This window comes from Lissotriton vulgaris, chromosome 2_1 (genome assembly GCF_964263255.1).
Source record: "Lissotriton vulgaris chromosome 2_1, aLisVul1.2, whole genome shotgun sequence".
In the NCBI taxonomy this organism is placed as follows: domain Eukaryota; kingdom Metazoa; phylum Chordata; class Amphibia; order Caudata; family Salamandridae; genus Lissotriton; species Lissotriton vulgaris.
The window spans coordinates 1436176167-1436200860 of record NC_141687.1 but is presented as its reverse complement, the minus strand read 5'-3'; positions in this window follow the sequence as shown (position 1 = coordinate 1436200860).

Genomic DNA, 24694 nt, shown 5'->3' with positions numbered 1-24694 from the left:
TGTGTCTCTGTAGAACCGAGGCACAAGAAAACTGAAAAACATGTGCGCAAAAGGTGCAAAGGGGGCAGGGTAGAAACTCCCTGACCCCCTAGGCCTGCTCAGGGGGTCCCACAAGGAACCTCAATTTTTTAAAAATTGTGGGATGCACGTAGGCTACGCGTATCCCGTGAGAAAGATAAAAAAAAGCCGAAGCCCGCATACGTGCTAATTAGTCCCCGGGGGGCCAAGTCCAGAGGACAATGTGCTTAATTATAATGGGGGGCCCAGAGGGGCTACCCCAGCACCGGGGACTGACACCCCTGGTGATTCAAAAATACGTATGTGGGGGGCTCACGGCCCCCCGCAGCCCCAAGAACAACCACCCCCCGGGGCTTTTTACAATTGGGTGGGGGTTCTCAGGCCCCCCAGCCCCAGGGACCACCACCCCTCGGGGCTTCTTAGAATTGGGTGGGGGCTCTCAGGCCCCCCAGCCCCGGGAACCGCCACCCCTGGGGCTTGAAACAAATGTGGCTCTGCCTCCTGGAGCCTTGTGGAGGTCCTGGGGACCGCCACCCCCCCGGGCCAGCTTCTGCCAGGGGCGTAACACAGGCCCCCGCAGCCCACGTGGTGCAGGGGGGCCCCTCGGTCCAAGAGGCCCCCTGGGCACTGAACTAAGGCTGGGACAGCTCCTGATTGAGCCCGGAGGGGGCCCCCTAAGTACTGTGCAGGGAGGCCCCCTCATTTTTCGTTACGCCAGTGGCTCCTGCAGTGTCCGGGGTGCCCACACCTGGGACACTGCTGTTTGCAAAGGCAGAGCGGGAGCCTTGAACCTCCCACCCCGCCATTGCAAACTGCTTTGCTTCATTGAACGGAGAACAGGGAAACCTGCTCTCGCTTCAATCAAGCAAAGCAGGATGCTTTTTCATATGGGGATCAGCATGTTAGCTGCTCCCCATATGGAAAAGCAATGCCGGAACCCGTAGGAGGCGGGGAGCCGGCGGGACCGTGGGGGGATTGGGGACCCCCCACAGTCCCCAATGGTGAGGGCCAGCCCCAGGGGATGGGGTCAATGGGACTACCAGTAGCCCGGGAGGGGGGTCACGCGGCCCCCCTCACCGTTAACATTTTTCTTTTTAAATGCAAAAAGAAAATGGCCAGCCCCGGGGGATGGGGTCCCCGGGGCCTTGAAGGGCCCTAAGGAGGGGGGCTATGCAGCCCCCCTCCATTACAAAAAACAAAAACAATTGGCTATGCCCCGGGGGTTGGGGTCCCCGGGGCCTGAAATTAGCCATGGGAGGGGGGCCACGCGGCCCCCTTCCCGTTAAAAAAAATAAAAAATGTGGGGGTCAGACCCTGGGGGATGGGGTGCCCAGGGCCCAAAAAAAAAGAAAAAGAAGGGGGGCTACACAGCCCTCTTCTTAAAAAACAATAAAGTACAAAAAACTGGGATGAGGAGGAGGCCAGGCCCCCTACCTGCACCACTCTGCAAACGCACCTCCTGGCGCATTTGCAGAGGGGGAAGTAATTCCCCTTGAATACTGGGGGCCCCTGGGGGCCAAGTAGCCCACCAAGAACCATGAGTATGTGCCAGGGGGCTGCGTTGCAGAGAGGTGTAATGAAGCCATGCCCCTTTTTACTCCTCTCTGCAACGCAGCCCCCTGGCACATACTGGAGGTTTCTGGTGGTCTAGTTGGCCCCCAGGGACCCCCAGTATTCAAGGGGACTTAATCCCCCAACCTAGAACGCGCCACGGGGTGCGTTTGCACAGTGGTGAAGGTAGCGGGCGGGGCTTGAGGTGATGTGTGTGCAAACACGCCCTGCGGCGCCTTTTGAGGTTGGGGAAATATTTCATCTTCAATCCAGAGGTCCCCTAAGGGCCAACTAGCCCACCAGGTGCCTCCAGTAAGCGCCACGGAGCTGCGTTGCAGAGTGTTGTAAAAAGGGGAGTGGCCTTTGAACACCTCTCTGCAACGCAGCTCCCGGGCGCATACTGAAGGTACCTGGCGTGCTAGTTGGCCCACAGGGTACCTCAGGATTGAAGAGGAATTATTTCCCCAACTTAAAACACGCCACAGGGCGTGTTTGCACACTTGCCACCCCCGGCACCGCCCCCTTCCTTCAGCATTGTGCAAATATTCCTCTAAAATAAGCCAAACTACGAATTCAGATTTACTAACCCGTTATCAGGAGTGACCTCATTGCTGCAACTTTAAGCCCAGTACTGATCCTGAAAAGTAATTTTAATCGTACTAACCAGTTACTTGAATTTCCTTCCATAGGAATCCATTGTGTGGTTTTCACCAGAAAGGTTTCTAAGTGTGGCATTTTGGAACTTTATAATATTCCTCTAAAATCAGCCATAGTACAAATTCAGATTTACTCGCCTGTTATCAGGAGTGACCTCAGTGCTGCAACTTTAAGCCCAGTAGAGATCCTGAAAAGTAATTTTAACCGTACTTACCAGTTACTTGAATTTTCTTCCATAGGAATCCATTGTGTGGTTTTCACCAGAAAAGTTTCCAAGTGTGAAGTTTTGGAACTTAAAAAAATTCCTATGAAATCAACTAAACTACGAATTCCAATTTACTCACCTGTTATCAGGAGAGAACCCAGTGCTGCATCTTTTATCACAGCACTGACCCTGAAAAGTAATTCTGACCGTACTTACCAGTAACTTGTATTTTCTTCCATAATAATCCCTTGTGTAGTTTTCACCAGAAAAGTTTCTAAGGGGGGAGTTTTGGAACTTTAAAATATTCCTAAAAAATCAGCAGAACTACGAATGCCGATTTACTCACCTGTTATCGGGAGTGACCTCAGTGCTGCAACTTTAAGCCCAGTACTAATCCTGAGAAGTAATTTTAACCGTACTTACCAGTTACTTGAATTTCCTTCCATAGGAATCCATTGTGTGGTTTTCACCAGAAAAGTTTTTAAGTGTGGCGTTTTGGAACTTTAAAAAATTCCTATAAAATCAACGAACTACGAATTCCAATTTACTCACCTGTTATCAGGAGAGAACCCAGTGCTGCATCTTTTATCACAGCACTGACCCTGAAAAGTAATTCTAACCGTACTTACCAGTAACTTGTATTTCCTTCCATAATAATCCCTTGTGTGGTTTTCACCAGAAAAGTTTCTAAGTGGGGAGTTTTGGAACTTTGAAATATTCCTATAAAATCAGCAGAACTACGAATTCCGATTTACTCACCTGTTTTCAGGAGTGACCTCACTGCTGCAACTTGAAGCCCAGTACTGATCTTGAAAAGTAATTTTAACCATACTTACCAGTTACTTGAATTCCCTTTCATAAGAATCCATTGTGTGGTTTTCACCAGAAAAGTTTCTAAGAGTGGAGTTTTGGAACTTTAAAATATTCCTAAAAAATCAGCAGAACTACGAATTCCGATTTACTCACCTGTTATCAGGAATGACCTCAGTGCTGCAACTTGAAGCCCAGTACTGATCTTGAAAAGTAATTTTAACCGTATTTACCAGTTACTTGAATTTCCTCCCATAGGAATTCATTGAGTGGTTTTCACCAGAAAAGATTTTAAGTGTGGAGTTTTGGAATGTACAAATATTCTTATAAAATCAGCAGAACTACGAATTCCGATTTACTCAGCTGTTATCAGGAGAGAACCCAGTGCTGCATCTTTTAGCCCAGCACTGACCCTGCAAAGTAATTCTAAGCGTACTTACCTGTAACTTGTATTTCCTTCCATAGGAATCCATTGTGTGGTTTTCACCAGAAAAGTTTCTAAGTGTTGATTTTTGAAACATACAAATATTCCTCTAAAATCAGCTGAACTACAAATTGCAATTTACTCACCTGTTAGCACAAGACAACCCAGTGCTGCATCTTTTAGCCCAGCTTAGGACAACAACTAGTTAGAGCTGACAGCTATGTTCCCAAACCAAAGAGCGATTTAATCACGCACTGGAATTTGAAACCAATAAGTGGGCACCACAAATGTGGTTGCTGCGTTGCCTGCTCGTCGACATTGGAGGGAAATGAATTTGAACACAACAATATTAAATGGAGACACAAAAGTTTTACAAACTGTAAAACTAAAAATGTAATCTATGCAGTGGTTTGCAGATGTAACAAGGTATATATTGGCAAAACATGCCAACAAATCAATATGAGAATCACACAACACAGATCTTGCATAAGGTGCAAGGTAATAACTGCTCCAATGGTTGAGCATTTCATGTCTGCCAATCACTCGGAAAATGACTTTGAGTGGACAGTTCTGGCCGGGATAGACCCTAAACATCGGTCCCCTAATGTTGAGAGTGCATTATTGCGCAAAGAAGCCTACTTAATTATGAAATTCGACAGCATCAACAAGGGGCTGAACTGTATGAGCGAGCTGAACAGAATCTAACCTCTGCTAAACTATTTTCGAATTTCACCATGAGACATAATACCTGCCACACAGCAGGCTGCAAAAGCTTCCTTAAAATACATCGCCCATAATTAACCAGGCATGAGGTTGCCCTGCTCCTCCTCATCATTGGTGGAGGGAGCGATCATGTGACCCATTGACCTGGAATTACATAACTGAACCTAAGGAGGCGGCTTGTTTTCGAATAACCGAGCGAGAAACGAACTCCATTGAATGCCATGCGCTTTATGCCGAATTCTGTGAGTGATCAGAAGCAACTTTAATTATTTGAATTTATGACGCAAATTTTGGGGATGCGGGACTTATTTCAGCCCGTGTTTCTTTTCAGCTTTCCATCACGACCGTCTTGGAAACAATACAGACCGGTTTCAGTTTGTAAGCAGACACTGATCACTGAGTGAGTAACTGTTGTGTTCACCCATAACACATTTTGCACGCTCAGGAGTTGACCAGACGAGTAAATTGTTTTAATTGTTCACAGAAACAAAGGATTGAGAGGACCAGTACCTATTTGCATTCGGAGTAACCCGAACGCTGTTTACGTAAGGTAATTTGCTTTCCTTTGCGTAAATGCGTTGTAATGACTGTAAGTCTGGCGGTCTATGGATCTAATAAGGGTTCGATACTTTGTTGCAGACTGTTAACCACTGCTTAGGAGAATAGTCAAAAGCCAGAAGTCTACTCTGGCAACACACAGGTATGTGGCTTCACATCGAATTAATGACAAAGTTAGTTGCTAAGGGTGTCTTAGAAGCTATTTTAAAACTTCCTGAATTGTTTTTCTTTTGTCAAAAACAGTTGTCAAAGACAAGACTAAACCTGCCCTGATGAGAGTTTGGTAATTAGCAAAGCCAGAACTCAAAACGCGTAGGCTATGTGAGATTCAAGTCTTTATTGGATATTGGACACCTAAAGTATCAGGATTAGTTGCTCTTTGGGTGTTAGGAATTTTTCTCGAGTTGTTTGATTTAATTCGCAATGTAACGAGATTGAGTATATATGCACACAAATAGCTTGTAAACAGCTTTTTTTGACATGTTCAATAATTTGGAATGTATTGATGTATTGAACTTCTTTATGTGTTTAAATGTATTGTCAATATATGTAGAGATTTATGTATAATATGAAATAATTGATTTTTGTGTAATTTTGGTTTGGATTAATGTGACATTTTGTTTGGTTGATGATGTGTTCCTAGTATGGCCTAACAAAAAAAGTGATTCCCTTTTTTTCTACGAAAATAAATCAAAATAAAGAGGCAAAAATCATTGCCAAGATAGACATAATTAATTTTGTCCATCTTTTGCCTTGATCGGAAATCCGATCTTAAATGAATGGAGGTGTGGGTAAATGTTCCTATTTATTGCATCTTTTAGCCCAGCACTGACCCTGAAAAGTAATTCTAAGCGTACTTACCAGTAACTTGTATTTCCTTCCATAGGAATCCATTGTGTGGTTTTCACCAGAAAAGTTTCTAAGTGTGGAGTTTTGGAACTTTTAAATATTCCTCTAAAATCAGCCATAGTACGAATTCAGATTTACTCACCTGTTATCAGGAGTGACCTCAGTGCTCCAACTTTAAGCCCAGTAGTGATCCTGAAAAGTAATTGTAACCATACTTACCAGTTACTTCAATTTCCTTTCATAGGAATCCATTGTGTGGTTTTCACCAGAAAAGTTTATAAGTGTGGAGTTTTGGAACTTACAAATATTCCTATAAAATCAGCAGAATTCCGATTTACTCACCTGTTATCAGGAGAGAACCCAGTGCTGCATCTTTTAGCCCAGCACTGACACTGAAAAGTAATTCTAAGCGTACTTACCAGTAACTTGTATTTCCTTCCATAGGAATCCATTGTGTGGTTTTCACCAGAAAAGTTTCTAAGTGTTGATTTTTGAAACATACAAATATTCCTCTAAAATCAGCCAAACTAAGAACTGGTATTTACTCACCTGTTAGCACAAGAGACCCCAGTGCTGCATCTTTTAGCCACGCACTGACCCTGAAAAGTAATTCTAAGCGTACTTACCAGTAACTTGTATTTCCTTCCATAGGAATCCATTGTCTGGTTTTTAGCAGAAACGTTTCTAAGTGTCTATTTTCCAAACTAAAAATATTCCTTAAAAATTGCCTGTATGACTTAAACGCATTCTTTCGACTGGTTACAGGAGATGCACCCGTGCTGGATCAAGGATCCACCACTGTGTAAGAAAAAGTAACGTTAACACTACTTACCTGATAAGTGAATTTCCTCCCATAGGATAACATTGATGGTTCTATGTGAAAAAGTTTTTAAGTGTCAACTTTTAAAATACAATAATATTCCTTAAAAATCACTACTGTAACCAAAACACGTTTTTTCAACTGTTTACAGGAGATGTCTCAAGACTGAATCTAGGATCCAGTTCCCTTTGAGCTCAATGTTGCATTGTGTTTGAAATTGTGTTGCCCATTGCAACAACTGTACTTAAACATATATTGCCTATTTGCAAAGTGATGTAATGTAATGTATGTATACTTGTAAAGCACACTGTTACCTCGTTACGTGGCGTCCTGGCACTGTATACCGCTGGGGAACCCGTCCTGGCTTTCCCTGTGAGAGGGCACCCCCAAGGTGAAGCCAGGCATCCCCGGCGCTGCTAGGGCCGTTGTGGAGATTAAGCAAGCTATTGCCCAGAGTTGCAGAGTGGGACCCATGGTTAGCGTTGGCACCTAGGCGAGAATTATCGAGTCCGCGGACATTGACCCAAGACCCTACCGCGTCAGGAATTGAACCCTGGTCCCGGGCCTACCTCTGCTTCAGGGTCTGCCGCTTCTAACCAGTGAGCCACACTTCTCCACAGTGAGCCACACTGCTCCACAATGTATTTAAACTAAAGTAATTCATTCTGAGAAAGTATATTTTGTAATGTAATGGATAATGTAATTATAATGTAATTTAAAAAATAAAATATCTAAAAATAGTTTTAAAAAATGTAGTAAATCAGTATCAAAACAAATAAATATAAAAATTAATACATTTAAAAAAGGAATTAGCATTTAAAAAACGTTAGAAATTCACTGAAAAAACCATAAGTTTCAGCCACGTTATAGTTAGGAATTAGCTTTTAAAAAACCTTAGAAATTCCCTGAAAAAACCATAGGTTTCACACATGTTATAGTTAGCTGGACATTTCACTCATACAAAACCATTGAAATTCCCCCATTATAGTTAGTTCAGCTAACTATAACTCGCGCGCCCGCAATCCACTGCTGATGACATCACATATTACATCACTCATGACATGGTCAGTGACATCACTCATGACATCACTGATGACATGTCAAATGACATCACTGATGACATCATCCAGTGAATGTGTGTCTTTCTGAAAATAAATATTTTTTATATATGTATATCTAAAGATCAATGGAAGAATAAATGGGTAAATAAGTATCTAAATGGATGTTTTTTTTGTAAAATTGATTGTATAAATGACTGATATATATATATATATATATATATATACACCAACCTCCGTTCTCCTATCGCAATCGCCTTAGCTCTCGATCGCGCTGGAAACAGACACGGACCAAACATGAGATGCTGGTTTTCAGAGTTTATTCAGCTGTCGCCATAACGTTTCGGCACAAAGCCTTGATCACATGACCTATATATATATATGTATATACATATATTTTCAACAAAAAAAAACAAAGGTTGATGAACTGTTGCAGTTAGGTGTTGAAACAAGGCGCAAAATAACTTTTAAAAAACATAAACACACTGAAATACACAAGTTACAGTTTACTGAGCTAGCTATAATACACACTGCCACCAGGAACTCACATATTACATCACTCGTGAAAGGTTAAATGATTTAATTGATGGCATCACTGATGGCATCTCAAATGATATCAGCTCTCTAATCGGCTGACTGCACAGAGAATATTCTGTTGCTGCTACCATTATTGGGCTCAGCTCTTAGGTCATTGAGTCCTGAAAAATAGATTGAAAAGACCCAAAAGAGGATTAGGATAAGCGCTGTCTGACCACCTAGCTCAGGTAAGAGGGTCATGCCCCATAGTAAAAGACTATTTGGCATATTAGCAACAAATAGCGATAATTATCGCTAAATGCCCTTAGCGCATTTTTTTTTAATCGCCGCCTATCGCCGGATATTATTGCAGAGATAACGTGCTATTAGCAACGTTTATGTCTAAAGCGATAAAATATCCAACAATAGCGGCTCAATCCGTGAATATCGCTGGAAATCCAGTGATATTCAGACATTAACGCTAATGGGGACTTAACCTGAACATCCACCTCCCATTGGATATACAGGTTAAGTCATGGTCTGAGCAGGCGTTAGGTTGTATCGATAATCACGCTTGGCGCAATTTTTTTTATTGTTTCGCCTGCCTTCAGTCGCTAACAGGTTTGGTACGCCCAGTTTGCATGTCATTAGCGATAAATATCACTGACATGCAAAGCGGGCCCCAAACCTGTAGCTATCGCCTACAAGCTGTCGCTAACTGCTGTTAGCGACAGCTTGCTAATAGGGCGATAAAAATATCGCCGCTTTAGCGGGAAAAAGTCCAGCTAAAGTGGCGATATCGCCCTTGCTAATATGCCCCTATATTTTTTTATTGGACTAAGGACCCCCACCACAAAATTCTTAGGTCCTAGCAGGGTCTCTGAGGTTAGCAGCACCGAGCAGCAAACCTGCGACATAGGGCCTGGTGCAATGTTGGCGCTGTGCAGTGGTGGGCTGCACGGCCTGACTGAAGGTCAGGCACCTTGGCCATTCCCCTCTGCGCACGGTCAAAGGCCATGCATTGCTGGGGCTGGTTGCTCACAGTAGGTTGCATACAGGGTCTGGAGAAGTCCCTATAGTGCGCAGATGACGTACAGTGACAGTTAGTCATAAACAGCAGGTGAGGTCAAGAAAGAGTTTCATGCGGAAGATGATAAAAATATATATGTGTGTGTGTGTATGTATACTTAACATTTTTAAATGCCGTTATAATGTTGGGAAAAAGCAACGCAACTTCTGTGCTATTATCTCTTAAATTAGTAAGCGTTGATCCGTTAACATTGATAGCAAAACCGTTCCAATTAGCAGCGTTTGCGTGCACAGAAACACATTTTAATGTACTTAGGATAATTGCAATTTCAGGAAGGCGTGCTTGTGCGGTCTAGTTCCCCATATGATCAGGTACAAGTAGTTCACTGCTTCTATATTCTTGCTGCTTTTTCAAACATGTGAAATATTGCTTTAAGTCGAACATATTTCCCACAGAACAAGTGTTAATTGTTTGTTGGCTCTCTAAGATAGGCGAAGCGAAAAAAAAGATGCCTAGGAATGTGCACTGGAAATTGGCAGCTCCCTCCGTTGGAGTCCGTCCAACTTTAACTTCATTAATTCATATGGTTGTCATTGTGGGTTCTCGGTTGCTTTTCATACGACTATTCATATTCATTATTTACGTGTTCTTCCTGCAGCAATATGACCTGCTAATCAGAAGCAAGGCGAGAGGCAGCTTAACACAGAATAACTCTGCCCACCCATGCAGGCTGCAGACCCACTGTCAGCGGTGGACAAGGTCTCAGTCTAAGGAGCAGCATTCCCAGGTCAGGCGCATATATTAATATTTTACGGATCCTGTAATAATGTGGCTTCAGAAGACTCAAATGCAGTTTCCTATTTAAGTAAGTGGTATAAATCTGAGTCACATCAACAATATCACTTTACAACTTTAATAATTTCAAATCGCAAGCACTTCTTTTAAGGTCAGTGTGAATAACAAATGTACAAGCATCGATTCACATAGCCCTATGCAGGTGACAACACTCAAGCTGCATTGGGCCCATACGGCTCAAAATGGCTGAAAGTGGTCTGAAGTAGCTTCTTTTCCCATTCAGTGCTGACGTGGCCTAGCGGTTCGGTTTGGATTGCCCCTGTTTGGTGACATTAAGAGAGATTTGCACACGAACGATTCATTGTGCAAAAACATGATGGAATGGAATGCTACCGGAGCAATGCCAGTGATGATGATTAATTCAAGCAGCTATCTCTTTTGTTTTGGTCCTGGTAACAGGAAGTCTGAAATAAAAAGATGGCAGTACATTTTAGACTCATTTGTATTACGTGCTCCATGCATACATGTATTAAGGACACTTCACTTCTGACTTGCTGTAAAAAGTGGGAATACTATGTGGACTGGCCAGTGGGTAGCCTGGGCCAGGCTTGGCAACTTTGGGGGAGTCACCCACAACGTTTTAATTTCCTGGTGATATACAAACATCTTGCACTTAACTTGGTATGCTAACTATCACTAATTTGGAACTGGAGTAAGCTGTGCCTAGAGTGTGGTGAGATGATAAATACACACAATATAAACAAAGGACCCAATTCACAGAACTAATTTAAGACAAAATCCTAAACTTACTACCATTTTGGTATTCACAGAAGGCACTTACTCATTTTGGTATTCACAGAAGGCACTTACTCATTGATGAGTAAGTGCCTTCTGTGAATACCAAAATGAGTAAGTATTCACAGAAGGCACTTACTCATTGATGAGTAAGTGTCTTCTGTGAATACCAAAATGAGTAAGTGTACTTACTCATTTCGGTGTTCACAGAAGGCACTTACTCAGGGCCGGACTGGGAACCAAAACTGGCCCTGGCAAAGTGCTCGGCCAGCCCCCCCACTCCCCCGGGGGATTGGGGTGCGACCACGCTCTTTGCCAGGGCCGGTTTTCGGCCAATTTTGTTACAGGGCCGTTTTTTGCAGCAACGCTGCAAAAACGTCCCTGTAACAAAAACGATCCCCAGGGGCCCAAAACCGGCCCCCACACTTGCAGCGCACCGGGGGATTGCCCGGTGCCCGCAACGGCCAGTCCGGGCCTGCACTTACTCATCAATGAGTAAGTGCCTTCTGTGAATACCAAAATGAGTAAGTGCCTTCTGTGAAATATCAAAATAAGTAAATGGTAGTTAGTTTAGGATTATGTCTTAAATTAGTTCTGTTAATCTGGAACACTATGTGTATATGTAGGAATGGAGGGTCTGAAAACCCGTTTTAATAGGAGAAAAATAATGCATTCTGCTAGAAATAAATCATATGCATAAAGTTTGCACTGATTGCAATATACGTTACTGTTGCTTGGTAAACTGGTGTAATCCTTCAATGAATGTGTATGCTGTGCATTAATGCACACATCGTATAAAATGTGTAAAATATACAAAAGGTGATGGGAGGAATACTTGCAGTAAGTTTGACCACTGGCAATCGTTCTGGGTAGCATTCCAAACCATTGTTCTTTTGCCCTCCATGCCACCTCAGATTAGACCCAGACGGTTGCCAGACAGTCTTGGTCCTTCTCCAGTAGGAATAGTCCAGCCAGAACTGCCAAGCCAGGCCCTCTCTGAACCGGAACACAAGCAACACAAGACTGGTTTTGGCCTGATGGTACCTCTTCATTGGAGTGTAGCTTGGTTCCAGTGGAAGATTGAGCAAGGAGCGCACATCAGTCAATCAATCAATCAATCAATCATTTGTAAAGCGCACTAGACACCTGCGAGGGTCTCAAGGTGCTGCGGGCGGGGGAGGGGCGCTACTGATCGAACAGCCAGGTCTTGAGTATCCTCCTGAAGGTCAGCAGGTCTTGGGTCTGTCGTGGGGGCCATGGGTTCTGGTACTGGGCGCGGTCCAGGCGCAGACGGGCTCAGACAGGATTGCCTTAGGCGCGCCTTTGGCGCGTCACCAGCATATATGGGGAGGTGGGAGGGAGGAGTCGCTGGGAGGCAGGGGCAGCGAATGGGCAGTGGGCAGTCAGGGGGGCGGGGACGCAGGGGATGCAGCGGCGAGGGCGGTGAGGGACAACGAAGGTAACAGAAGGAAAAAGGGGCACAGACACGAGGGAAAAACGAGTGGCACAGAGGGCAGAGGGGCACAAAAAAATGAGTGGAATAGAAGGCAAAAGAGGCACAAAAACGAGGGAAAGATGAGTGCCACAGAGGGCAGAAGGGCACAAAAAACGAGTGGAACAGAGGGCAGAAGAGCACAAAAAACGAGTGGAACAGAAGGCAGAGGGGCACAAAAAATGAGGGAAAAATAAGTGGCACAGAGGGCAGAAGGGCACAAAAAAACTAGTGGAACAGAGGGCAGAAGGGCACAAAAAACGAGTGGAACAGAAGGCAAAAGGGGCATAAAAACAAGGGAAAAACAAGTGGAACAGAGGGCATAAAAAATGAGTGGAGCAGAAGGCAGAAGGGCACAAAACATGAGTAGCACAGAGGGCAGAAGGGCACAAAAAAAGAGTGGAACAGAGGGCAGAAGGGCACACTAAAAAAAGTGGAGCAGAATGGCAAAAGGGCACAAAAACGAGGGAAAAATGAGTGGCACAGAGGGCAGAAGGGCACAAAAAAACGAGTGGAACAGAGGGCATAAGTGCACAAAAAATGAGTGGAACAGAAGGCAAAAGAGGCACAAAAACGAGGGAAAAACGAGTGGCACAGAGGGCAGAAGGGCACAAAAAAGTGAATGGAACAGAGGGCAGAAGGGCACAAAATCAAGTGGAACAGAAGGCAAAAGAGGCACAAAAATGAAGGGAAAACGAGTGGCACAGAAGGCAGACGGGCACAAAACGAGTGGAACAGAAGGCAAAAAGGGCACAAAAACAAGGGAAAAACGAGTGACACAGAAGGCAAAAAGGGCACAGAAATACCGGAAAAACAAGTGGCACAGAGGCAAAATACAGAATACAGAAATACAGGGGCAGCTAAGAACAGAAGGCATAATGGGCAGAGAGGCACAGGGGCAGTGAGGGGAACAGAAGAGAAAAACGGGCAGGGACACAGGGGTAGCAAGGGGTACAGAAGGAAAGACCGGGCAGAGAGAGCAAGGGGACAGCGAGGGGAACAGAGAGAAGAAAAAGGGGCACGGACCACGTACAGGCAGGAGGGGAAGACAGACAGCAGCAGTCACAGACACAACAATGAAAATGCAGGCAATACAATAAAAGCAATAAAGCGGAGGATGAACAAACCTACCTACGGCCTACCACTGGCCACCAGGGATGAGGCGCAGGTGGTAGCCTGCGGGTGGTGGAGGGCCTCGAACGTCCTCAGCAGTGGCAGTGGCAGCTGGGGCAGGGAGACACAGGCGGTGCTGTGCGGAGGTGGAGCAACCTACCCTTGTCTACTTAGGGCATTACTTCAAGCTTTAATCAGTTTTAAACTCAAAATATAGTATCTATTAAGACCCACAGTTTCTAATAAGATGAATGCTTCTCCTTTAGAACAACATTTGTATGTATGTATGTATATATATTAATACCCACTTCTTTCTCTCAGACCCCCACAAAGATATTTAATGGAATTGATGTCCCAGAAAATGTATGGACAGCACTTAATAACGTGGCACTAAAGGTCACTTGCGGTATATCTGGGGCACATACCAAGTCTTCATCTTATTTCCAATGCACCTGTTCCTGACTGATTACATGTTTAAGTTCTACCTAACGTGAACTGCTCAGTTTACTTATTTTGAACTATTAGGTTTGCTTATTCATTTCACTCTTTAAGGTCATGCAAATCAGGAATGCACTTGCGTTGTGAGAGTTGTTAAATGGTTGTATATGTTCTATTCCTGGAACAAAGACATTAAGAGATCTAACCTGTAAGATATTATATGATCTTATCCATAGTTGGTTTAATTAGCCAGTGAGAATTTTACAATATCAAATTTATAAACCACATTTGCTTTTCTTCTAAAATAGTGAATGTGGTTTTATAACGTATATTTTATTATACATCAACTACATAATATATTTTGTTATGCATTATGATAATTTGTTTATTGAATATGAAATCAAATAAATGAAGAAAGTAACCGATTTTCTAATAATATAAAAAAATAACATTCATTAATAATATCTGCACAAATGTTCAGGTTTTTCAGAAAGAGACATTCATGTGGCAAGTTTTTTTTATTTTTGCTATGCCTTCAACAAGTACTAACTCAAAGAGCATCTCGAAGTTAATTCACAGCTCTAAAATAATTATTCTGCTTTGCTGACCAGGTGTTTTGTGGATTAAGATAATGCGTCTTGAAAGAAATGTGGGATTCAGAAAAAAGGAACATTCCCATTCTGCACCAGATAGCTGCTAATTGGAGGTTTATAGCATTTCTCTTGTATGGTACCAAAATATTACATTTCAAATATAGGCTGGCACATGCATTGACTCTGAAATATTGACTTGCATCATATAGTCAAGGTAGGCAGATCTGGAGTTAGAATAATAAATATATTTTTTGAAAGTCTATATCTAATGTTTTAATATAATTATGAAGTGACTGCTTCTCGCCACTGCATTTTCATTTGCAATTGCGAAGTGGTGAAGCAGCGGGGTGAAATGTGAAAAAAGCACAGAAGGCATAATAAAAAAATCTGAAATTGTACCTACCTATAGCTCTGGCTGCGGCCGCCTTGCTCCTCTCTCCCGATCCTCAACTCTGGCAGTCCAGGGCTGATGCACATTGTGAAAGCTCCCAGATCCCAATCCCAACGCTGTTCTCATGCTGGGAATACTATTAGCCAGCATGAGAGAAGCACTGGGATTGATCTGAGCAGCCTGGTTTCATGCTCAGATAGTGCAAGGGACTGTTCTCCACACTGCTAAGTAACACAGCCTGGGTTGGAGAAAAGCTAAGTGCGCATGTCGGTTTTGCTGTCCTAAGATGGCTGTCAAAACCGATGGGCCCATTACTCCTCCCTAACGCTGAGGATGGCCCCGACCAGGCTGGCTCTGGCTCAGTGAAAAATAAAATCAATATAAAATAGTTTTATTATAATTTTATTTTTCACATCTGCCTCTGCTGGCTTTCAGTAGTGGGGCAACACTCTGTAAGTACCTGCTACTCTGCTCTATGAAATTTAAAATGTGACACTAAAGTTACTATCTAAATCCAGTTCAGTGAACTACAGTTTGCATCATTTTCCTTTCTAGGCTTGAGACTAATGGATCTTCATTCTAATTAGGTGTATGCATATAACCAACAAGATATTCTATGCCTTCTAATTCTGCACTAATGGGTAGGAGTCTTCACATGGCATCATACATTACATCTATAACTTGTACCTCAGCATCTTCTTTAGAAATATTATATTGACTTCACACTTTTTGTCAGAAAATACACTTAATAAACTGCAGAGTATCCACCGCTCTTATGAGATGTTGACTTTATCGGTATTTTGTGTTTCTAGGAACAATACAACATTTGTTTTTGAGTTTCCTCCCTGCTTTTGCCTATTTTTGTAGGTGAATTTAGTTCATTAGCATTCCATCCATATGAGGCTTTAAGAGATTTTTAATCATGAGCCTCATAAAAATAATGATATTTATCATCACATAGGTTTTTACTTCCTGTTAGCCTTACATTTTTAAGGTACTACCGTAAAACTATGTGCTTCTATAGCCCTTCTGGTGCCCTTCATACAACGAAGAAGATGTCTACAAATGGTTAACGTAATACTTAACTAAGACAAAAAAACTAGCATAACTCTAATGAACACACAAGACGAGGCATGTTCTCCTTTAGAAGAGCATTATCTTTGCATGCTGCATAAATCATACAGAAAAGATTGCTATGAATGCAAACAGACTTGCTGGTATCCATATGGAACTTTCTTGAGCTTTTCCCAAAGTATTCATTACTTAAGGCCTGATGTACAGAGATAGGCATAATCACATGGAAATTTCTTGCCATTTTCTCAATGTGGAAAATATTGATGTAGTAGAAAGCATTAAGAGCTGCAAAAAATAGTGGCATCTTTCCACCACTATGAACTGTGCCTCATGATTTTATTTACAATGCTTTTAATTTCTTAAGTGAAAAAATGAATATGTAAACACATTTTTGTTCATTTTCATATATGCCTAATTCAACCTATTTTTTTAAATTAAAAAACTATAATCTTTACTAACTTAAACTCATTTATCATTAGACTTATAAATTAAAATATATTTCATTAAGACTTCTATAACAATTTAAATGTATAGCCCTAACAAGATATTTGTATATATGTGTGAACATAGGACACAAGTAATAGGTACCTCAGTAAAATATAGGTGTGAAGTTCAGTGGTATTTTTGTTTTGAAACATTAATTTTTATCTCATTTCAGCACCTAATTATGATATCACTTTAAACTTTGTTTTGTTCAGTGAATATATATATTTACTAAAAAAACAAAGGATAAACAGACGTTATAGTTAGGTAAAAATGACAGTGAAATCATACCATTTTAAGCTAACAAAAACACTGAAATTTACCAGTTATAGTTATCTCAAGTAACAATTTATTATTTATTTATTTATTTATTTATTTATTTATGAAGCTTGTAAAGCGCACAGCTACCTCCGAAGGAAGTGTCCCGGCGCTAAGATTACTGAATTGTCCCCAGGGGAAGAAAACAGAAACAGATCTCATACAGGGTTCTGACCCAACCAGGTCCTACTGCTTAGTGAACAACCAAGTCTTGAGTTTGCGGCGAAAAACAGGCTCAGATTCGCAGAACCTGAGATCAAGAGGGAGGCTGTTCCAGAGCTTGGCGGCAGTGATGGTAAAAGATCTGCCGCCAGTCCGAGAGAGCTTAAATCTGGGCACTGTCAACAGGCGAAGGTTGTTAGATCTAAGATGTCTGGCTGAAACCGAGATTTTAAGACGCTTTTTCAGATATGACGGGCCAGTACCATGGATAGCCCGGAATGTCAAAGTCAGAATCTTGAAATCAATGCGTCGTAAAATAGGGAGCCAATGAAGTTCTTCTCGAAAGGCTCTGACTGAGGTGCGGGCAGGAATATTGCCAATGAGCCGGGCGGCTGCATTTTGCACAATTTGCAGGCGGTCAGTAAGGAAAAGTGGGGCACCTGAGTAAAGACTGTTGGCGTAGTCCAAGTGGGAGGTAATGAGAGCATGGACCACAGTTTTACGTGCTGATTGAGGGAGAAAAGGGAGGATTTTCCTTATCATACGTAGTTTGGAAAAGCAAGCTCCGACCACTTTATTAACTTGAACCTTACCAGACAGGGCATTATCAAAAGTGTAGCCCAAGTTGCGAGCTGCCTGTACTGGCGTAGGGGGAGGGTTCAAGATGGTAGGCCACCATAGGATAGATGGGGGGGGGGATTTCTTGCTGAAGAAAAGGACCTCCGTTTTATCGGTGTTCAGGGCAAGATGATTGGTGGACATCCAGGAGCAGATGTTACCAAGGCAATTCCTGAAGTTAGAGAAAAGGGAGTCAGAATGGTCTCGAAAGGAAAAGATAAGCTGAGTATCATCAGCATACGAGACCACCCTGACACCCCAAGACTCAATTATCTTGGCTAGGGGGGCCACATAAGCGTTGAACAATAGAGGACTTAAGGCGGAGCCCTGGGGAACTCCGCACAGAAGGGGTTTGTCCTCGGATTCAAAAGGGTGCAAGGTAACCCTTTGGAAGCGACTGGTCAGGAAAGAAGTGATCCAGGCAAGCACCGTCCCACCAACCCCAAGCTGTTGTAAGCGGGTGATAAGTATTTTATGGGAGACAGTATCAAAAGCAGCGGATAGGTCGAGGAGAACCAACATGGCCTCCTCGCCCCTATCCACTGATTCCCTGACGATTTCAGAGACTTCAAGCAACGCAGTCTCAGTGCTATATCCGGTCCTAAAGCCGGACTGAGAATCGTGTAGCAGCTGGTTCGACTCTAGGTAAAGTGCCATTTGTTTTTGTACCACTTTCTCCAAAATCTTGGCAGGTTTTGGCAGAAGCGAAATAGGTCGATAATTACTAAAAAGTGAAGGGTCGGCACCAGGTTTTTTCAGTAAAGGGACAAGCCTAGCCTGCTTCCAAACTGAGGGGAATTGGCCACCTGACAGGGAGGCATTCCAGATGGAAAGATAAGGATTCAGTAGAATAGGGGCAAGCGTGCCCATAACTTTGGCCGGGACTGGGTCCAGGGGGGAACCGGACTTGACATTGCGAAGTAGGGCTAACGCTAGGTCTGGAGTAAGCTCACTAAAAGAGTCAAAAGAGCAATGGGGGGAACCGAGGTGATCATCAGAGTGATCAGGTGTGGACGCTGCAAAAGAGGAGGACAGTTTGACTATCTTCTCTTGAAAGAAGTCAGACAATCCATTGCAAAGGTCTTGAGTGGGAGTGCAAAGGGTTTTTGAAGCTGGAGGATGTACAAAATCTTTTACAATAGAAAAAAGAGTTTTTGAGGAGTTCTGAGCCTGCTGAATAAGATTGGAAAAATGGGCTTTCATTGAGGCGCGTTTAAGTTTGTGGAAGTTATTCAGGGCCGATTTGTAGGCTAATTTGGCTGAGGGGTTGTAGTTCAGTCTCCATTTACGTTCTAGCTGCTTACACTTACTCTTCTCCTCTCGCAACCGTGGAGAGAACCAAGGAGCAGAGGGTCGGGATCTGTGGGAAGTGACTGGAGCCATGGGGGAGACCAAATCAAGCGCCTCAGAGAGCGATGTGTTAAGTCTCACCGTTTCAGAATTAAGGTCTTGTTGCAGATTGAGGTGAAAATGAAAAAGATCTTCCATAGAGTCACAGGTAATTTTGGTCCATTTACGTCCTTTAGCTTGCATGAGGGGGATAGGGGGCGGGGGGGAGGGAGCAGAAAAGGAAAAAGGACAATAACGTCTGCCCTATCGTAACTATAACTCGTGTCTCCACCATGCACAGTGTTGTTATGAATGATTTTATTTAAGATGTTTCAGTGATATTATCAATGATGTTATAGAGTTGAGTGATGCAATATGAAATGTAATCAGCAGTGCATGCCAAGGGCATTTTAGTTGTTTTGTTACTTTAGAATGGTATGTTTAAACTGGCATTATCACCTAACCATAACGTCTCTTTAATCTTTCTTTTTTCAGTGACTTTTCATTTTTTTTTATTGTAAAGTAACATGTCCATTGCTGCGCGCTGCATGGAGTTGGGTAGTCAGGCCCTACACCCAATCCCTCACAAGCACCTACCTTCCCCTGCCTAGCATAACTTTTGTGTTTTTCATGGAATTTCTTGTTTTTTTAACATAAAGAAAAATCTTCTCACCATACTTAACTTCAACGTCACTTTAACCTTTGTTTTTTCAGTGAATTTCATTTTTTAAAATCATATCCACCAAATTCCTCTACTGAGCACAGTTTTTTGCCATGCACAGATGTTGATAGGCCACAGGGTCTGAAATCTGAACAGGCTCTGTGCCTGCTTTGGCAGTGCACAACAAAGTTGGCTTCAGGGATTAGACTGCAGCCATGCACTGTGCCCAACCCCAGCAGATAGCCAACTCCTGCTGTGCATGGCCTGTGGCCATGTTTTGCGCCAAGCCCCCCACAGTCACCAGACCCTGACAGGTGCCGAACCTCTTTCAAATGGCTGAAGGCTAGGCCCTACATCAAAATACCCATGGGCAGCCAACCCAGCAAACTTGACCCACATTTTTCCTGTTTATTTTTTAATTTTTTTAGGATGCTAAGGGACTTAGCACAAGCTTCACCTATATGGTACATGAGGATCATGCATGCTCCACTTATTGAATTATGTGTGTCCCCACTAGAACCATGAGGTGACAGGTACTGCAGGCCTATCGCAGTGCCACATGGGGAAGAAATGCTTAGTCCCACAGAAGACATCATTGATGACATCATCTAAGAGATATGACAGTTTGCTATAAGCTTCTCATACTTGAGGGTATTCAGTAAAGTACACATAGACACCATTTTCTATAGCCTTTGTAGTAACTTTTCAAGCAGAACGAACAGAATATGAAGTATAGCTATGAAATCATCTATATTAAGTAGATGTTAAGCTGGTTTTTGCGAGAGTCCAGAGGAGAGGAGCACACGCACGAGAAAGCAGGCTGCAGCTGCAGCGGCGGAGCCACAGAGAGCTGTAGAGAGCTGCGGGGAGAGGGAGCCCATGAGCCGCTAGTCGTCCGCCACCTGCCTCCCGCCACCTGCTGCCTACCATTAGCCGTGAGCTCCGAGCCGTGCCGACCCGGGAGCCGTGATCTGTGAGCCGCGGGAGCCGCTGGAGCCAGGAGCCATGAGCCACAAGTGAGACACGCTGCTGCCGTGTTTCAGAGGTCGGAGCTCGGTGCTTTACGACGAGTGGTGCTCACGGGCTGCAGCGGTAAGGTGCTCGGGAGCTGGAGGGTGAGAGCTGTGAGTGTCACGAGTGCTGTAGGGCTGCAAGAGCCGGGATTAGCTATTAATGAACAGCTTCATGGAGACTCAGTGACATAGCTGCTCAGCAAGGCAGGAGCAGGGTGAGAGTGGTGAGAGAAGGTATAGGGATCACCAGCTCGCCCTGCTTTCCTGCTTCCCTGCTTATACACCAAACATTTTTTTTTAAATTGTGCTAGTCTGCCTACCTGCCGGTCCATTGCCCCCCTGCCTCTCCCGGTTGTAGGAAAAGCATCCTGGCCCACCAGCCTGTGGGAAAAGCTGGTGGAGCTAGTGGGGGGGAGTCTCCGGGACTTGAGGAGAACCGTGGGGGACCACGAACACCTACAAAGGGGTGACCTCAAGACCTAAAAGACACATAAGCCTATCACAGGACAAGACAGCCGCCGCACAGGAGGCTTCATTTAAATCTCCAGAATAACCTAACCTCCAGGGAAGAGGTATAAGTGCCGCTTGGAGCCAGAGACATTTGCCTGCCATAATCTTTGCTGCCTGACATCTTGGGAAGGACGCCGATTTGGGGCTATTACCGGACCGCGGGACTGCGAGGACCAAGGTTCTTTGCGGCGAGTGACCGGCCGCACCTGGGTCCTCTTCTGCTCTACCACACTATTTAGTTACGCCCACTTCCGCAGTTGCGGGACGCGCGAGGGCGCGCGCCGGGTGAAGCCCGGGCAAAGGGCGGGCCGTCTAAGGCCGTCCAAGGTCGACCAAGACGGGCTGGGCCCCCCCTCTTTCATCGGCAATTCCCCTTTGATTTCTTGTATTCTTCTACCCTAGATAAGTATCCCACTTATATTGTGTGACTTTCTTACGTGTGTTTAGGTGTTAAGGAATAAGTTACTATGTCTCTACGGTCTGGGAAGGATAGAAATGTAACCCTTTCTTCCTCGGGAGGGGTGGTCACTGGTACCCTGGATACATTTTTTAAAAGGGCCACCACAATTATTGAAAAGGAAATAGCCCTCACTGAGAAGCGCTTGTCCCTGGATTTACTAACGGGGAAGCGCTCGTCTTTAGGACTTATTGGGACCGGGGTTGCACCCGTACCACCAAGTCAACCAGGTCGTGGTGCTAGTGCCCCGCCGGTAGTCACTGCTGTTGATGATGTGGGTTGTTCCATTGTAAACTTATCCCCTACTAGTTCGGTCTCTAGTAATTGCAATACAGGAGTATCTAATTCTCCCTTGGTACATAGATTATCCCCACCAGCCCAGAACCAGGGGCCACCACTTACTAATACGTGTAATAAAAAGAAAAGAGGGGGTGGGCGTTTGAAGGGTGGTCCGGCTAAAATACAAAAGAAAAATACCAATGCTTCGGCTCCACCAGCTGTTGTTCGACCCCCTGGCCCACCTAGGGTTCCAATAGAAGTTATTCATCAATCTCCCCTCTGTGTTATTGATGATGGCGGGTTTCTGGGTAAAATTGAAATTTTGGTGAAATCTCTGATGTTACCACTCCTGGAGAGAACTAGGATGATTAACTCCAAACTAGATCAGATCGAGAAACAGGTTGTAGGAAACTCACTTACATTGGATAAACTGGCAAGAAGTATGGATAGTACCAAGGTTCCTGATACTATTGCCAAGGGTTCGGGATCTGGTTATGGTTCTAGAGAGGCCCAACAGACCTCTGCTGCCAAGTCTAATAGCCAGCCAGAACAATCGTGCTTGAAGAAGCATCCTGTAGGTAAAAATCTTCCAGGTATTACCAGGAATGGGGGGAGGGAGACGGAGGCGGTGCCTAGGTTGCAGACAGCATCGCGTGTACCAGCAGCTAGTAGAAAGTTTAATGGGCAATCTTCACTGGAGAAGGCGGCTCCTAAAGAATGTCTCCCTTGCATAAATCTCCCCCCAGAGTCCGCGCCCTATACGATTATATTGGTGGGTGTACGAGCTTTAAGGGTGGAGAAATTAGAATCGCACAGGGAACTGAAAAACAAGGTAATCCACTGGCTAAACAATAGAACTCTTCCCCCCTCTTCAAACACTGAGATACTGGGAGTTAGAAGGGTGAGTTGGGTGGGCCATAGTACCAAGGATTTAGAGGGGGACTGTATTGTTGTGAACTTCAGGGATCCCTGGGTGGTAGATTACATCCGAAGATCACCTAGGTTTGGAAGAGAGGGTGACATCCAATCATTGGGCCTTGATTACTTTTATCCACGCACAAACCGTGGTCCCTACAATCTTCACTTAAAACCTCGTCGGGGAGGACCGTATGGTGAAACATTTTCTGATCGGGTGGTGCATTATCTCCCCGTGTCCGATAGGTTTGATCCTCTCACAGATTTAGAGGGGGTGGACTGACTCCCTAACATATCTGATGGATATGGCTTGTCCAAACAACCCGGTAGCCTACAATTAGTGGAGGTTTTCCAGGAGGAGAAAGCTTCTGTTGGGGGTAGCACTGTATCTTGTAATATTACTGAGAAGGATCAGGTGGGCCAGGGGAGGATGAGTGGTCACCAGGGTCTAACTTGAGTGTGTTAGTTCAAACCCAGCTGGTCAGTCAGGATGCTCCCCTTAAAATAGTCTCGTGGAATATTGCAGTGTTGAAAAGCAAGGTAGCATTTGGCGAATGGGCTGATTTTGTGGACAATCAAGATATTATAATATTCCAGGAGACTTGGGCCTCAGATCCAATACATCGCCTTGGGTTTCTTAATTTTTATAAACCCACCATTAGGGCCAGTATGGGCAGAGCATCAGGAGGCTTATCCATTTGGGTAAAGCAGTCTCTTAATTATAGGCCCACAGAGGTGATTGTGTCCACCCCAGATATTGTTGGGATAAAGCTCACCAGGCCTAACCACCAGGAGATTCTTATTGTTAATGTTTATGCCCGTGGTCTCCCTGGAGGGCGGAGCCCGGTGATTATTATTAATGAGCTTGATTCTCTACTTAGTTCTTTAGGGAGGGACAAGTTCATAGTTGTGGCCGGGGATCTTAATTGTACCTTTGAGCCCTGTGTAGGGAGTGGGGAGGACTTCTTCACAGAAGAAGACAAGCTTTGGAATGTCCCTTCTCTTGAATTAAAACCTAATAAGAAAGGGACAGAGGCTGCACTACACTGGTTAGGATTCTGCCTCGAGTGGGGGCTGAGAGCTGTTAATGGCCGATCACTCTCCGATAAAATTGGTAGGGCTACATTCGACAATGGTATCAGAACGAGTCAAATCGATTATATCCTTATCAAAGTTGAGTGCTGGTCATCTTTGGTGGACATGTCAGTTCTTGCCCGTCCGGAGAGTGATCATAACCCTTTGGTCCTCAGTTTGAAGCTTGAAAGTAACCCAGTAAGCACTAGAGCCACCGAGTGTGCTACAGCAGAGATCATTTTAACAAATGATAGGCGGAGGGTGCGGTGGAGTAGGGTAGTGGAAGATCCCGCAGTTTTGGACAAGATTTCCCACACAGTTTTAAATACATTGCATGCCATTCAGGCACTGGTCGATCCCTTGGACAATCTGGTGCATATAAGTGTATTATATGAGCAGCTCTTTGGTACTCTGAAAGCCCTTTTCTCCAAAAACATCAAGCCTGGGGAAATCTTGGCCGCGAAATCAGGGCACAAATGGTATAACAAACTGTGCCGGCAGGCACATAGCTCCCTGATTAAGGCATTAAAAACCTGTGTTAGTGAAGACATCAGGAAGGCAAGGCTTGAGTACAAAAAGATCCAGAGAGAGGCTAAGAGAGAATGGGATGATCGACATTGGCAGGACCTTTATGCGGCAAGCTTGTCTACAAATCAGATTAAATTTTGGAAGATTGTCAAATGGGGAAGTATCCCTGAATTACAGACTCCTTCAAATCATGTTGCAGCGGACAACTGGGAAGAATATTTTGAGTCCCAGTTTAGGGGTCCCAAAATAGTGGTTGCTTGTGGCCCTGAGGTGAGCGCCTCATTGTCAAGGCCGCTGTGTCCTCTTTCAGTTTTTGAGTCCAAAGATGCAGAGATTGCACTGGGTTTGACAAAAGCCGGTAAGGCCCCAGGCATGGACTGTATCCCGGCAGACCTATTTAAATATGATCCGGTGATTTGGGTGCCGTATATTACCAC